The sequence below is a fragment of the Molossus molossus genome, unplaced genomic scaffold (assembly GCF_014108415.1).
Source record: "Molossus molossus isolate mMolMol1 unplaced genomic scaffold, mMolMol1.p scaffold_m16_p_12, whole genome shotgun sequence".
Taxonomy (NCBI): Eukaryota; Metazoa; Chordata; class Mammalia; order Chiroptera; family Molossidae; genus Molossus; species Molossus molossus.
In genome coordinates this window covers 15010902-15028772 of record NW_023425347.1, presented here as the reverse complement: position 1 = coordinate 15028772, position 17871 = coordinate 15010902, and positions in this window count along the sequence as shown.

Genomic DNA, 17871 nt, shown 5'->3' with positions numbered 1-17871 from the left:
TGTCCATGTCCATTGTTCATGCACACATGCATGTAAGTTCTGTGGTTTATATCTCCCCCCAACCCCTCTCCTGGGGGTTGTCAGTCTGTACCCCACTTCCACGTAATCAGGTATTTCTTTTTATGCTGTTGAATTGTAGGAGTTCTTTATATAGTTTGGACATTAGCCTCTTTTAAGATATATGATTTGCAAATATTTTCTTTTCACTCTGTTGATTGTTTTCTCTGTTGTGCAGAAGCTGTTTCATTTGATATAGTCTCACTTGTCTATATTTACTTTCATTACCAGGGTTTTTGGTGTCATATTAAAAAAATCATTGTCAAAACCAATGTCATGAAGTTTTTTATTTTATTTTTTTATGTTTTAAAGTTTCAGATCTATAGTTTTAAGCTTTTAATTCATTTTTAATTGGTTTTTGTATATAAAATGCATTTTTAGTGTCACCTTCTTGTTTGAAAATTTATGTAATAATCTTATATGTGCAACAAATCTATATATAACCTCCTTTTAAAATTATCTCTGAGTTTTGAAATATAATTAAAAATTGGTTTCAATAGTTATAAATAATCACAACTGTTTTAAAAGTAGTTTTATCAGTATTTTGAATTGCTTCTTTGAAATCATGTGGTTACAGATAACTATGTGATATGGGCCAATACTTTTGAAGATGTATCCTATTTTTACAAAAGTAGGAAACAAAAGATTTATCTAAACTTTAGTGAGATGCCAAAGATACATTTTCTATGTATCATATAATTTCTAGAACAAACCAAGTTAAAATGTATAATAATGACGATAATAAAAGAGACAGTTAACAAACATTGAACTGAATGTGATTTAGTTTTTCACCTTTGTATGTGGCTTTGTGTGAATGTATTAAACATCAGAAAATAAAACCCTCTTTCCGTTCTGGAAATGCGGCCACGGTAGCCTGTTGTCTGTGTCCCTGTGGTTGCCGTCTCAGTCGGTTAGACTCTGCTGCCGCTGAGCGTCCTGCCCACACGCATTTTGGTCCTCTGCTCTCCAGCATGCTTCCAGTGCAGTCTGTCGGCGTAGAAACATTGCTAATCCTGTCCTCATCTCTGCAATGAACTAGACATTTAGGCTGCTTCGTTAGTTCAGGTATCTCAGTAGGTTTTCCCTTTGGTGGTAAACAAACGTGACATGTTACTCTTTTCTATTTAACATCTCTGGCATCTAGCTCTTCCTTTCGGTTCCACTGTCCCCAAATCATCACCTCACATTAGGATTCACTTCATAACTTACCGGGCTCTGTTCCTGGGGTCACTGCCTTTTAATGTCACCAGGAAAATCTTCCCCAAAAAACTATTTTACGAGCCAGGAGTTGCCAGTGCTGTCAAACTTTTCTGCCTGGTTTTCAAGAGGGTACTCTAACCACATCTTATCTACCCGGTCAGATTTTCTACTTCTTCCAAATGTGAGCTCTGCAGACCATCCCGATTCTTTGCAGTCCCGGAATAGGGCATGTCATTCTAAACTCAACGCCTAGTCTGCTGTGCCCTGCCTCTAGGATTCTCTCTCCACTGCACTGACTGTATCCAAATCCTCGCCCTCTTGTAAGTGACCACGCAGATGGATTCACTGCTGTATCCCTGGTTGGAAGACAGCCTGGAACATGGTAGTTACTCAATAACTTCGGAGTCTGAGTGGACCCAAAGGTTCCTTTACTGTGACATGGTCTTTGGTTATTCCTGAGGACGCCCCACCTCTCTCTGAAATCATTTTATGCCTATGGCCTGGAATTACGCTTTTATTTGCTCTTTTACATTCATCGGTAGTGCTTAATAAATACTATGATTAATAATGACTGGTTAGTCCATGCATGCTTCCTTCTCCATTTCAGCAGCTGCAAAATGAGGGAGGAGGTGTAGTGTAGTTGGTAAGCACATCCATATAAAATTCAGATCAATGTGAGTTTGAATCATGTCTCTATAAAAAACTAGTTCTGTGACTTTAACTTTCTAAGTCAGATCTGTATTTATGATGTGAGAAAACATGTTTGTCTCATAGAGTTAGCACAAATATTAAATAAAATCAGCTGTGCAAAAATGTAGAATATTAGTTGGCACCTTGCGAGCATTCAAACATGGCAATTGCTGCTATTTGTGTTACTTTGGTATTTCATTGAACTCTAGCATGGGATAATGAAGATATGAGTTTTAATAATTCTCATGTATTTTGAGATATGCCTCAGCTATAGTGAAAATAGGGTTAGGAAATAGTAATTTCAAAATTACTTAGCTCTATTGTTTTTGAGGAAAGTGCTCTCTTTTTGCATCAGTTTCATTGTCTCTCAAATGAAAATCAAAATACCTCCTGGAGATAAAGCAGACATCTAATATGCTTTGCTTTTTAAACATTTTGAAAACGAAAAGTGACATAACTGAGTATTAAATATTTTAATAAAAGATGTATTGTACACAAAGAGAGACCAGTACTCAGCAATGCAGTATTATTTAAAGTGTGGGACTGGTTTCCTACCTGGGCTGCCCTGACCGTGGAGTCAGGCTGACCTCTGTTTGAATCCAGGCTCTGTGTTTCATTGGGGCACCTTGCCTAGTATGTTCTGCATCTGTTTTTCTCACCTGTAAAAATGGGGAGTAAACTCTAACCTACAGGTTTGTTTGAGAGCATGTCTGTATGCATTAGTGCTCAATAAATAATGATACATTATACTATATTTTGTGGTCAAGTCAACAAGTCAACAATGACTTATTGATGATATGGACTTTGCCATGGGTTAAGCTCAGATTTAGGCACAATGAGATTTCTTGATAGTTATTCCACACACGTGTATTGAGTATTTGTGTCTACTACCTGTCAGGGTCTCCTGGGAACACTGGTAGAGCGAACAAAACACAACTCCCTCCCTCAGGTAGCTTCTGTCCCATTGGTTGTGAAAAATGTGTAAGGAATGAATAAAAGATATTATAATTTACTCAAGAGTCAAGTAACAGAAACTTGAAACTTAAAAAAAAAATTGTAAAGAGCTGAAAGGTTATATAGAGGTCTAAGGTAGCAACTACAAAGATGTTCTAAAGGCGTAGATGATGAATTGCCAAGTGAATGTTATAAACATGTGTCCAAGACATTTTAAGGCAGGGCAACCACTTTATATAAGCTTTATAAACAATAAATAAGTTTATGAGTTTTCCCCAAACCGACTTCACTCTGAATTCAGTTTTTGTGCTGAATAGGCTGTTTCATGTCGTGTGCACAAAAAGGATGCAGCTGGGAGAACAGTCTCAGCAAGGAGTCCTCTTTGGACACCTCGTAAAGCCAATGATTTGCACTGCTTTATTCTGATAGACGTTTAAAAACACACACACACACAATTTCCAATGCTCTAAAAAGGATGACTTCCAGACTTTAAAATCAAGCTGATGTTTTCTAACGTAAAACAAAAACCATTGACTGGCCCACTTCCTTTCATTCAGAGAACTTTGATCAGATATGTCCCAATAGAGAGAGCACACAGAGTCCAATATTGCTTTGCTGACATCAGCAGGCGGGTTTATTCTTCTTACTAAATGAAAGCTTATGATCAGGAAGGAGGATTATTTTTCTAGGTGTCTTTCGTGGAGCTTCCTATCTTTGCCTTTCATCTAGAATGAAATGGCTTTGAAAAGAAGATGGCTTACGAGACAAGATCAGGAGAACAGATTCTTTACTTCACATGAAGAGAGAGCTGCTGTGTTTTGTTTTGACACAATTGTCAAAACGTTTAACTCCTCCTTTCCCAGGATTTGTCATTTTTGGAAGAGAGTGGTGATCAGCGAAGAAATCCCACTGATGTCATTGAACACAGCTCCGATGAAGCAAACTCGCTGCTATTTTGAGATAAGAGAATCATGCAGAAATAAACAACTTGACATTTTACTTCCTTTCTACAGTGTGGCTCAGACGCAAACCACATGAGTTAAGCCTATTGATAGAAATATGAAACATGACAAATCACTGTTTTTCTAAACTTGAAACGGGAGAAATTGTACACTTCCTAAAGAATTACACACTTGAGATCTTGCAGGTACCCTCTGGATCCTCAGAACCCATTTTACGGCTTTGAAGGCTGTTAAAACAGAGGTTGGCAAGTGTTTATTGGGTCACAGCATCCAGTTAAAAGAAAACAGAGCCAACTGGCTTGCTTGTATAACGGCGTGAAACAACTCACTCAAGCTAAGCCAGGTTGCTCATAGGGAAAATGGTTAGGAAACCATCTGTAAGTAACAATACAGATGATGATCACAATGGGCTAGAAGAGCCAGTGTCTTAAAAATAGAATAATGGGAATATTGTAATAACGGTCTTGCTTTCTCTTAAACAGATGAGCACAAGTAAAAAGTGCAGTTGGTGACTGGTTTGGGAAGAGTGCATCACAAAGATGTGAGAGTACAAATGCTTTTCTTCTGTGTTTAAGTGTGTTCAGAGAAAAATGAAGGTGGTTTTCCCAGTGGAGAATGAGGGAGGGGAGAGACCAGGCATGCACCCCGTCAGGGAGGCCACAGGAAGCAGAGAAGGCGTGGTGGGTCCTATATCTTCTGACGCCGCTGAGTGTGGACCAGCATTCCGCAGGTCAGGGCTTCGATGGCAGAGAACCTCCTGAGCTAAGATACTTCCTCTGTTACCCTGTGACTGTCAGAGAGAGACCAGAGTGAGACCAGACAGAGCGGACAATGCTCAGTTTGGAGAAAAAGTGGGAGCGAAGGAAGGCAATTGGGTGACTGTGATGAGCAAATGCAGTTTCAGGACATAAGTTACCTGAGAATGTGGCGTCGGATTATGATGACACAGATGTTGAATTGCATCCTTAACCTCTCCACATTGCCCCCGCGCTGTTTGGTCTCACATCCTTACTGCCTTTGCCATCTCACAGTTGCTGAGTGTTTTCTTGACTGCCCTTTCCATTATATGCTTCTGATATCCCAATTGCTTTATTTGACTTATTTATTTTTTAAAATATTTTTCTTTTTTTTAAAATTGATTTTAGAGAGAGAGGAAGGGAGAAGGAGAGAGAGATAGAAACATCGATGAGAGATAACATGGATTGGCTGTCTCTTGCATGCCCCCCACTGGGAATCAGGTCCACAACCTGGGCATGTGCCCTGACTGAGAATCAAACCAGTGACCCCCTGGTGCATGGGTCGATGCTCAACAAGTGAGCCACACCAGCCAGGCAAGGCCAGAAAATTCTTCATTATGGGAGACTTGCCTTGAAGTATAGGATGTTGGCAGCATCCCTGGCCTCCACCCACTAGATGCCAGTAGCACCCTCACAAAGAGGTGACCATCAAAAGTGTCTCCAGACAATGTTAACGGTCCCTTGTGGGGCAAATTGCCCTGGTTGGAAGATATGGGTCTAGTTTGTATTTATTATGGAGTCTGAAAAAGTTTATATTAAAAATAAATGCACTCCCTTAGAAATATTTTACGAGTGGTTATGGGTGGAAAGAATACTTAACCTGTTTATTGTTTAATCACTAGTTAAATGCTCTGAATTGGCACTAGGTATCACATTTAAAAATCTGTAATTTCGTTGTCTCAGTGCTTTGATGGATACATTCATCTGCTTTTGGAAGTGAAATTTTGTTTTTTCCTATTTGTCTGTCTGCCTACAAATCTACTTATTCATGGGTTTATGACCTTGGAAATGACCTTTGACTTATAACATTTGGCAGGTATGCTTCTCCTAACCAACCTAGGTCATCACAGAAGAAGACTCAGAAAGAGAGAATGTTCAAAACATATTGCGTATCGGGGGAAAAACCTCTCTTTATAAATGCCAGCACTTACTGGTTTGAATTTGGAAGGGGAATGAACTTGTTCCACAAGTACAAGGGTAATGACAAATAACCAAATTTAATCATTTTGAAGAGATAGTTACAATCGTTTCTTGACCTACCTTTGGTATAATCTTTGGGATATTTTTTAAAGTCCTAAGTGTTCAGTGACATGAGGCCATTGTGACAGAATGGAGAGTGAACGGGGCTAGAGGTCTAATACTCAGGCCCAAGTCTCCACCCTTCTAGATAATCGTTTGCGAGTGGAGAGGGCTGGATCCTGACTGAAACACAGGGAGAAGTCCCAGAGGGTTGTTACACAAACGAGGCGGTGTAGATTGGAGGAGAAAAGTCCTAATCAGTGAAAAAGTGCTATGAAAATGATTTGATTGTGTTTATTAAAGCATTATATAAAATATAGAGTATAAATGATATTTTAAAGTTGCCTTAAAGAGTATTCCCTGGCACGAAGCTAAACCAAGCTTCAGGTGTGCCTAAATTAATGGGATATCTGTGGGCCAGCATGACACATGGGAGTTTTACAAACCAAATCACACTTTGAATACATTAGAGGAAATGGATATAGGAGAGAACTGCATAGATGACTATTTTGTGAAGAGAAAATTCTCCACCACTTTTTTTGGCAGTAGAAATAGAAGATTTTACCTGTTTTATGAATTTTGTAAATATTGAGAATTCATGATGACTATATATAATACAAGTGCCTCTAAACAGTGTATTTTATTCAGCATTATTCTGACCTTCACCCCACCACCTGGGCCAAATATTTTGATTACATTCACAAGAAAAAAAAAAAAGTACTGGTAACTCAGGGTTGATAATTCACTCCACTGCAGGTTTTCCGAAAAAGAGGTTAAAAAAGGAAAAACTGAACAATGTAAAAACATAACATGAACATAATGCAATAGGTTTAAGTGGTATTCTTACAGCAAGGAGAAAAACTATAAATGACATGTTTAATTTTGATTATAGCTTTAAAACAACCTTTTTCTCATAAGCTAAACCATTTCTACAAAGACTATTTGATGGTAGCTAAATGGTAAAAGAGAATACAAAGAGGGGCTCTTCTGGAAAATATACAGTGTGTTTCCTATAAGACCAGGAAACATGGAACATAATTACTAAAATCTGTTCCTCCAGAATAATCTATAGACACTTGACAAGAGAAGGGCAGAGCACCATTTGCATTAGAAAATAATTTGTTCCTTTTCCACTTTCCCTAACTTATATGAAAAATAGTCATTTTATAACGTAGTGTATACTAATTCATCACTTACAGCATAGATTCAAGTTGGTTATTGATACACACATTGAGGAAATTCAAATGTGTACTCAAACTGCAACTTTGAAATAAGAACTATAACGTTCTTATGTTAAAATTAATGCATTTCTACTGTGCGCTACAGGCTTTTGATGAATGAATTTGTCTTTATCTTTTGAGAAATAGCTTTCAAATGCTGTCATGGAACACACCAGGATTTTACTTTTAAAAATCCTGATCTAGTTGGACATGTGCATAGAGAGTTTATCTTTTTCTGAACCATTGCTGTTTGGGGGAGAAGGAAAAAGGGGGGCGTTTGCAGCATTTTCTTTACAGTGTGTTTCTAGTGCCGCCTGTGTGCCCGGCTGCACTTTCTGGAGTGAAGTGTGTTCCCAGGCGGGTTCTGTCTGGGACATTTGATGGCTCAGGTCCTTCTAGGTCAATTTTCTCATATGTAGCAACAAAAGGAAAAAATAAACACTTTTCAGTTTTCAGACAATCGCACTAGCAGATATCAAGTGTTTTGTTAGTAATGTGTCATTCTCTTGTCATATTACGTCTTATTTCAAATTTGCAATTTTAATACCCATTGGAATTCTTGGTTGTGTGTATTAATTACTAATAGAAGCTATATTTGATAGACTGATATAAGCTATATTATAAAATTGTATTATTCCCTGCTTTCACAGTGTTGACTGAAAAGCTCTCGAATGTAGTTTTATATCTTTTGTTTGAATACCATAATGTCTCATGCCCAGTAATTTCCAAATTCTAGACCAAAAAAAAAAAATCTATAGTTTGGAGTTTGAATTTGAGAGGTGGTGAAAATACTGTTTCTTTGTTTTTCTTTGTTGTTTTTTGTGTGATGGAAATTAAAGTTGCTTTAATTGAGTTAGGTGCAAGAAATTAAGATTTATGCCAGACTAGTCCTTCCTTCTTCCTTTCCTTCTTCCTTTTTTTCTTCCTGTCCATCCTTCTTTCCTTCTGTCTGTCCCTTTCTTCCTTTTATTTATTCCACAACACACAGGGAACACTTACTGTAGAGCAAACACTGTACAAGGCAAAGGGAGTAGAGACAGCAACATGCTATCAAGACTCTGACCGAATGGAGGACCATCAAGTAAACAAGCTTTGGAATGATGAGAGGAAGTGAAGGGGTAATAAAAGGTCACGTAGGAGAAACCTCTAGTCCAGGCTCCCAGGAGCGCTCTCTCTCCCAACCCTCAGCCTCCTTCTTACTTTTTGGGATGTTCCGGGGACTTCTAGGACTTCTGTGCAAAATGAATTAACAGAAGATAGAAATGTCAAACAAAAGTTAAGATATTTCTAGATTTTTCTGCCCAGTTGATAATTCATTTCTTCTCTAATGGCAATAGTTTAACAAGTGAATCTCAGCACTTTGTTTTCTTAGTCTGCAAAATGATATAATATAGATATTTTTGAAAGGGCATTTTTTTTCCCCCACCTATTCAAACAAATGATCCATTTCTCAGCTGGGTTTGGCTGCAATGCAAACAGAAGGTTTTTGATTGAGATCTGTTAAATCTCCTGAAAAACCCTAATATTGATTTCCATCTTCTCTTGAGAAATAATTAAAAAATTTTTTCTTCTTTATTGATTTTTAGAGAGAAAGGAAGGGAGAGGGAGAGAGAAAGAAACATCAATGAAAGAGAACATCGATTGGTCGCCTCCTGCATACCCCCTACTGAGTCCACAACCTGGGCATGTGCCCTGACCAGGAATCGAACCGGTGACCTCTTAGTGCATGGGTCAATGCTTAACCACTGAGCCATACCAGCCAGGCCTCTTGAGAAATAATTAATATGGCTTAATCTGAGGCACTTAACTTGATCACAATTGAACCCAATTCATAACAAGAGCAAGTGAATTGTGGTACTTAGAAATTTTTAATAGTGGTTGCTTTTTTTCTTTTATTTCCTTGTCTAGATAAGAGTTGACCTTGGGTAAAAACCATTTTAAAAATTAAAATTAGACAAAGCCAAAACATTGATTGGGTAAGTGGGCTTAAAAGCAATTGAAACTTCTAAAACTAATGTTGGAGAAAATGGCATAATAGAGAAAATTATTAAGTATGACACAGTCTTCAAAACTGATCTGAAAATAGTAATGTCAATTTATGATGTAATTTAGTAAATAACACTGTGTGAAGTCATACTATGATTTGTATAAATCTAATATGTGAATATATGAATTAATCAAGAAAATGTAAGAATTCATTTTTTTGAAAGAAAATTTTCTTGTACCCCACGCAGTGAGTTTAAATGATAATATATTCCATTTAAGAAAACATTTTGCAAATGTCAGAGATATTTAAAAATAACAAACAAGAATTAAAATTTTTCTAGGTTATCCCATAAATTTTATAATTCATTTTAGATGATGAAAAAATTAGTATAACTTTATTTATAATATACAAAATGTATAAACAACCTAATAAACTTATTTATAACACACAGAATTGAGAAATAATCTAATGCCCAATAACAGAATATAATTAAAAGAATATATTTTATTAAATGTAATAGTAGGGAGAATACTTATGGTAAAAATCTAAGTAAGAAAACAATACAAAACAGTCTTATATAGCTAATACCAAATGTTTTAAATTGGTTGATCATATTTTCATAATGCAACATAGTAATATAGTGACAATTTATGATTATTTATTTATCATACCAAAAATCATACATCAAATTTCTGCTTGCAATACACAATGTGCTAAACTTTGTGGAAAATATAGAAGTGAATAATTCTCTTTATTTGTGTTTCTAGTTTTATTGCTTTTGCCATGGAATTGCTTAATTTATGGAAGTTGTACTAGATGTAGCTTAATAAAAGAGTGCTCCCGCCCTGGCCAGTTTGGCTCAGCGGTTGGAGCGTCGGCCTGTGGACCAGAGAGTGCCTGGTTCGGTTCCCACTAAGGGCATGTACCAAAGAAACAAAACAAAACACAAAAACAGTGCTTCCTGCTAAGGACCGAAAATAGCTATTTCCACTGAATATGTCCCCTTCATTGCTAAGCTTGATGCAAGGATGGATTTTAAATGATATGAAGTCGTTCACTGAATCATTCATTGTAAATTATGCCCAAATAAGACTAAGTCCTACTCCCTATTCTCCAAGGCATGAACAATATTTTATAATTGCTTTCGCCTCTTTTGACACAAGACATTAAGTACGCATGTAGAAGGAAGCTCCCGTCCTGTAGGAGACACCAACTGGGACTTCAAAGTCAATAGGCCTGGACAATGGCTCTTCTGCCCAATAAACTGGTCAGCAGATAGAGAGCCACTTGCTCCCTTTTTTTTCTGTGAGGGCAGCACATATACTTAATGTGAGTGGACGTGTCCTCTGGGGTAGCAATGCAAAGTTAGACAAGTAAGAGACTGATAAGGTAAAACTGACAGTGCCTAAATGTTATTATTATTATGACAGGATGAGGTAGACATTTCTCTAATATAAATATTTTTGTTAATGACATTATCCCTTACTCCCTTTGCACTCATTTCTAATTAATTAATGAATATACTACATTTTTCAAGTATCTCTTTAATACTTTGAAACCTTTTGTTTGTCAGTATTAGAGTCACAATCTTAAAAAGTTAGCTTTTTGTTATTAAGAAACTTAATTATGATTGATTTTTGATTATACAAAGTACAAATACAGCTGAGGCCATGTGAGTAGGATGTAATAATAGAAAGCATCAGGGTACTTTCTGGACAATAAAACTAAATAAAAATTTTTAAATAATAAATAGAAAAAAATTTTAAGTATTGATCTAATCTCACCTAGAGACTATAAAAGTAAGTGGATAACTTCAAATAAAATGTTCAATGTATTGTTATATGTAACAGACTTCCAAATGCAATAAACACATAAATAAAATTATGAAAAAAAGCCAAAAAAGTGGAGAAAGTATTTTCAAGTCATAAAAAGCAAAGTATTTGTGCAAAATAGTAAGAAATAGACTAAATTTGACCACAGTAGGCAAAGAACACACATAATTTACAAAATAAAATAAGTGAATTGATAATAAACCTGAAAAATATAATACTAGTAATAAAATATTTTTATATTAATGTATTGTAAAATATAGAGGGTTGTAAGATATGGTAGTACCGAGTGTTTTGAGAGTAAAAGAAAATACAAATTATGACATACTTACTTTTCTGAAAAAGTTTATATTGAAAGCTTAAAATAATGTACATGATTTGATCTAATAGTTTCGATTACAGACTATGTGTCAAATATATCTTAAAATATAGAAAATCATTTCAGTATAACCTTATTTATAATATACAGATACAGTTTAAATGTCCAACAGTAGAACATGATTAAATAAAATATTATTTATTAAATAAGATAGTAGGGAAATTCTCATAACATATTAAACTTAAGAAATATATTTTATAAATAAATTTTAAAATTGGTTATATTTTATGATTACAATTTTACAATCAAGAGTAATTTTTAATTTTCTCTTTGCTATTTCATATTTTTCTATTTCTGTAAACATATATGTGCTACTAATAATCAGTTATTAATAACCAATGTTATTTCAACAGAGAGATCTAGGAAGGAGATATTGTTACAAAGGTTTAGTATATCAAAAGTTGGATTTATGTACAATTTCAGACTCGTTTAATTCACATGTTTCTAATTACTGCAAATAATAGCTCTCAAAGTAATTGCATATTTATCACAAAAGAGCCATTAAAGCATTGAAGTTGACGAGGCAGCAGTGCAGACATGAGATTCTCTAATAATATAACAGTCAGAGTAGTTGGAGTTGACTTTGTCAACCACCTAGGATGTCACAATATCCTCATTCACGTGATATGTGGTTGAGAAACCATTGTGATTTGTTGCTATGGCACCAAGGAGGTTCTTACAGTTTCCAGTTCTGTACTCTAGCTCGTCTGGGCATGTTTCAGACATGCACAAAGGAAAGATGAAGTTTTTGTGTACACCCATATAAGATTTGTGGAGTCCTTTCTCCAGTTAAATAGATAGCAAAGAAACAGGAAAATGATCCTCCTTTAAACATAGTCATATGTTTATGCTGCATAGAAGACAATCCAAGTTTCATGATCAGTAAGTTTAGAGATACTAAGTAAAAAAAGAAAAATCTATCTTTCCTCCCTCCCTCCCTCCTCTCTTCCTTTCTCTCTCTCTCCCTCTCTTTCTCTCTCTCTCTCTCTCTCTCTCTCTCTCATTCTTTCTGTTTAGTTATTCTGCTTAAAATGAAAAGCCATAACACATTTACATTTGTTTAAATTTCACCTATACCCCTATCCATTGGCAAACATCAGTTTTTTGTGTTTGTTTTTTTCTATATCTTTAGGTTTGTTTCTGTTTCTGTCTTGTTTTAGATTCCACATATAAGTGAAATCACTTGGGTTTTGGCTTACTCTATATGATTTATTTCACTTATTAATACACTTTAGATCCATCCATGTTCTTACAAATGGCAAAATTTTATTCTCACTTTTTGTTGAGTAGTAATCATATACATTACAATCAAAAGGGAAGGCATAAATGGGTTACATGAAATCTATAGGTGATAGATTAGGGAGGTGGGAGAAAGCAAAGTGGGGAAATCTCTGGAATTGCATAAAAAGTAAAATGATAGACACATCCTTCTTTTACATAGGTGAGTGCAGGATAGTTAACGTCAACAATTAACATGATAATACAACAATGAGGGGATTTGTGGTTTCTGCCCTGGTGTATAGGTTGTGCCCTGCCCTGAGGGATCTGGAAAAAAGGTGGTACCCCATATTCCAAAGGAATGTAATCTTAGATGCAAAAAGACAATAGGCTCCATTAAGGTTAAAATTGACGTTTGTCAGGAAAGATGTAGGCTTAGGACATGACTTCCTGCCAGAAACTGCTTTTAGTTAAAAGTTTCAACTTCAGACCATCCTTTGTGGTTACTTTAGGTCTCTGAGTTTACAAGGCTGCCATGCAGGCCTCCCCTGAGCTTGTCAGGTTTAGTATGTGGCCCCTCCCTTTTTGTTCACACCTGTCACTCCCCTTCTGGCCTGCCAAATTACTGCCAAAAAATTAGCCCATAGACAATGGGTTTTCCTTTACATGTAATTTGTTGTTTTCCTCTTGCTGGCTTCAAAACGTTCTTCATCTTTAGCTTTTACCATTTTAAATACAATATGTCTTGGTGTGAGTGTTTTTGGGTTCATTATATTTTGACTCTCTGTCCTTTCTGAATTTAGATGTATGTTTTCTTTCTCAGATTAGGAACGTTTTAGCTATTATTTTTTCAAAAAAATTTCTGTTCCTTTCTCTTTTTCCTTTCTTTCTGTCATCCCTATAATGTGTTTGTACACTTGATGTTGTCCCAGAAGTTTCTTAAACTCTTTTCTTAAGTTTCTTTTTTTCTTTTTAATGTTCTAATTGATTGATTTGCACTAGTTTGTCTGTTAGGTCACTAATCCATTCTTCTCTATTAGCTAGTGTGCTGTTGATTCCTTCCAATGTATTTTTAAATTTTAAGTTATTGTGTATTCTTTAGCTCTGCTTGGCACTTTATTATACTTTCTAATTCTTTATTGAAATACAGTCTAAATTTCTCTATTTTAATCTCAAGTTTGGTAAGCATCCTTATGACAGTTTCTTTAAATTCTTCATCATGCAAATTACTTATCTCCATTTCCTTATGGTTTTTTTTTTTTTCCTAGAGATTTTCTTGTTCTCCTACTTGAGAGATATTCTTCTTTTATTTTGTTTGACTTTCTATGCTTGTTTATATTCATTAAATAAAGTAGCTATTTCTTCCAGTCTTGAAAAAGTGGCCTTGTGATGAAATAACCTCTGTGTAGGATGTGTGTGCTGGATAGTTTTAGCAGGCTGGTGGCAGCCAAGTCAGTGCTAAGGTCATCCTTGTGTGTTGGTCTACGGAGCTGGAGCAGCTCCACATGGCGAGGCCAGGTGAGTCCAGTAATTCCATGTTTATCTTGTTGACTCTCTTTGTTTGGAGCTGAAGTGGACTCAGGTAATGTGTCTCGGTACAGGTTTTAACGACTTAGCAGGTAGGCCAGAGAACCTGAATAGTGCTTTGACCCATTCTATTGAGGTAGATGGGGAAATTTCCTGCAGTTCCTAGATAGCTCTCATGGCTCCCTAGCCTTCTCTATACAGTCTCTCTATTGTTTGTTTTACAGAAAATCCTGTAGAGAAGCAAACTCTGTGGAGGCTGTGTATGCCAGGGAGTTTTAGCAGGCAAGTTAGAGCTGGATGGTTGTTTACAGCACCTGGGGCACTGGCCCACTAGCCGGGAGCAGCTCTGGGCATAGAGGCCAGGTACAGGAGTTTATACCCTGTTTTGATCCTGCTCACACCCTTTGTTTGAAGCTAAAATAGGCTCTTGGTAGTGTGGCTGGGAATTATCTGCTGTGATGTTGCATGTCAGCCAAAGCACCTAAAATGAGCTCCCTCCCACTCTATTGAGATGGAATGGAACATCAACAATAGCGTTCTCATTTGTTGTTCAGAAGCTGTTCAATCAGCCTCACTGAGTAATTACTTTCTATATAGATGTATATTTCAGTGTGCTCATGGGTGGGTATGAGTTGAGCATCCTTCTACACAGCTATCGTCATGAAACTGTAGAAAAATTAAAAGAAAAAAAAAGAAAGAAAGTAAAAGGAAACACAACTGCCATCACTATCTCCTCCATTTCTACACTCCTACAGCAATAAAGGTTTCTGGCTTCAGTCTTGGTGATCCCAGCAATCAACGATGGATAAGGAGAGAGAGTGACAGGGTTTAAATGATTACTTTTTGTTGTACTTGTTAAAGATGAGAGAACAGAGATTTTGGGGTTTGCATTTTCACTTGGGAAAAAGCCATTTATTTTTTTATTCCTTCTATTTTTTTTTTTTTTTTAAATCTGAGAATAAGAGCCAATAAGCTTGCCATACACCAAGTATCCAGGACTGCCTTTAAAAACTTAAGTTTACAATAATTTTACCTGTCTTGAAAAAAAAAAAAGCTTCTTGAGTTTGCTATTTTTTTCTTCTTTTATAGTTATTTATATCACTGTAAATGATGCTGTCAACAAATCACAAAAATTATCACTCTTCCAAAGATGATTGGAAAATTTTACATAGACTCCAACATATGGAAAATCCTATAGCAACAGGAAGAAGAGAAATGTTTTTAAAATTTGTAAAAACTGTGATACTAATTGCTAATTTCACTATATTCATTTATTCTCTCTCTCTCTCAATTCCCTTTCCTGTCTGTACTATATATATAGATTAATATTTTAATGATAATTTAAAAGTTTTTGTGAATATTTTTTAAAAGGCGTAGGACTCATAAAATTACCCGAATACTCTAGTTTTAGAGTCCTTTGAAAAAACAATTTCAACAACCTTAACTTTTGATTAACTTCAAAACCTACGCTTTGGATTTTTGTCATCATATTAAAGTATTTATACTCTATTATGGCAAATTCTGAAATTCTTTTTTTTTTTTTTAATTTTATTTATTCTCTCTTTTTTTTTTAAATAAATTTTTTATTTATTTTTTGGTTACAGATATTTTACCTTTTTTACCCCATTGGCACCCCCCTCCCCACGCCACCCCCACCCTGTCCCCGGCTTAGTTGTCCATGTCCATTGGTCATGCATACATGCATATAAGTTCTGTGGTTTATCTCTTCCCAACCCCCCCACCCTCTCTTCTGAGGGATGTCAGTCTGTGCCCTACTTCCATGTTTCTGGGTCTACTGTATTCCTCAGACTGTTATGTTCATTATATTCCGTATATAAGTGAGATCATGTGGTACTTGTCTTTTTCTGCTTGGCTTCTTTCACTTAGGATAATACTTTCCAGGTCCCTCCATGTCGTCTCAAAGGATAAGAGATCTTTCTTTCTTACCGCTGCATAGTACTCCATTGTGTACATGTACCACAGCTTTTTTATCTATTCGTCTACTGATGGACACTTGGGCTATTTCCAGATCTTAGCTATTGTAAATAGTGCTGCTATGAACATGGGGGTACATATATTCTTCCTGATTGGTGTTTCAGGCTTCTTAGGGTATATTTCTAGCAGTGGGATCAATGGGTCAAATGGAAGTTCAATTTTTAATTTTTTGAGGTAACACCATATTGTTTTCCATAGTGGCTGCACAAGTCTGCATTCCCACCAGCAGTGTATTAGAGTCCCCTTTTCTACACACCCTCGCCAACACTTGTTGTTTGATGATTTGTTGATGGCGGCCATTCTGACAGGTGTGAGGTGATACCTTATTGTTGTTTTAATTTGCATCTCTCTGATGATTAGTGATGTTGAGCATTTCTTCATATGTCTTTTGGCCATTTGTATGTCCTGTTTGGAGAGGTGTCTATTCAGCTCCTCTGCCCATTTTTTAATTGGGTTCTTTGTCTTCCTTTTGTTGAGTTGTATGAGCACTCTCTATATATTGAAAATTAACCCCTTATCTGATACATCATTGGCAATGATGTTCTCCCATACAGTGGGTTGCCTTTCCATTTTGATGATTGTTTCTTTTGCTGTGCAGAAGCTTTTTAGTTTGATGTAGTCCCATGTGTTCATTTTTTCCTTTGTTGCTGTTGCCTTAGGTGATGGATCAGTGAAAATTCTGCTCCATATGATGTCCGAAATTTTGTTGCCTACATTTTCTTCTAGAATTTTTATGGATTCCCGGGTCACATTTAAGTCTTTTACCCATTTTGAGTTTATTTTTGTGTATGGTGTAAGTTGATGGTCCAGTTTCATTTTTTTTGCATGTAGCTGTCCAATTTTCCCAACACCATTTATTAAAGAGGCTGTCTTTACTCCACTGTATGCTCTTGCCACCTTTGTCAAATATTAATTGAGCGTATTGCCTTGGGTTCATTTCTGGGTTTTCAGTTCTGTTCCACTGGTCTATATGCCTGTTCTTGTGCCAGTACCAGCCTGTTTTGGTTACAGTCACGTTGTAGTATAACCTGATATCTGGTATTGTGATCCCACCTACTTTGTTCTTCTTTTTCAAGATTGCTGTGGCTATTCGGGGTCTTTTTTGGTTCCATATGAACTTTTGACGTATTTGTTCTAGTTCTGTGAAATATGTCGTTGGTATTTTGATGGGGATTGCATTGAATCTATAGATTGCTTTGGGTAGTATGGGCATTTTAATGATGTTAATTCTTCCAATCCATGAACAGGGTATGTGCTTCCACTTTTTTATATCTTCCTCTATTTCTTTTTTCGATGACCTGTAGTTTTCTGCAAATAGGTCCTTCACTTCTTTGGTTAAGTTTATTCCTAGGTATCGTAATTTTTTTGGCGCGATGGTAAATGGGATTGTTTTTTCAGTTTCTCTTTCTGTGAGTTCATCATTGGTGTACAAGAATGCCATTGATTTCTTGACTTTAATTTTGTATCCTGCTACTTTGCCAAATTCATTTATTAAGTCTAGTAGATTTTTGATAGAGTCTTTAGACTTTTCTATGTATAATACCATGTCATCTGCAAATAATGACAGTTTCACTTCCTCCTTTCCAATTTGGATCCCTTTTATTTTTTCTTCCTGTCTGATTGCTGTGGCTAAGACTTCCAGTACAATGTTAAATAAGAGTGGCAAAAGTGGACATCCCTGTCTTGTTCCTGTTCTTAATGGAAATGTTTTTAGTTTCTGTCCATTGAGTATTATGTTGGCTGTAGGTCTTTCATATATGGCCTTTATTATGTCTAGATATGATCCCTCTATTCCTACATTGCTGAGTGTTTTTATC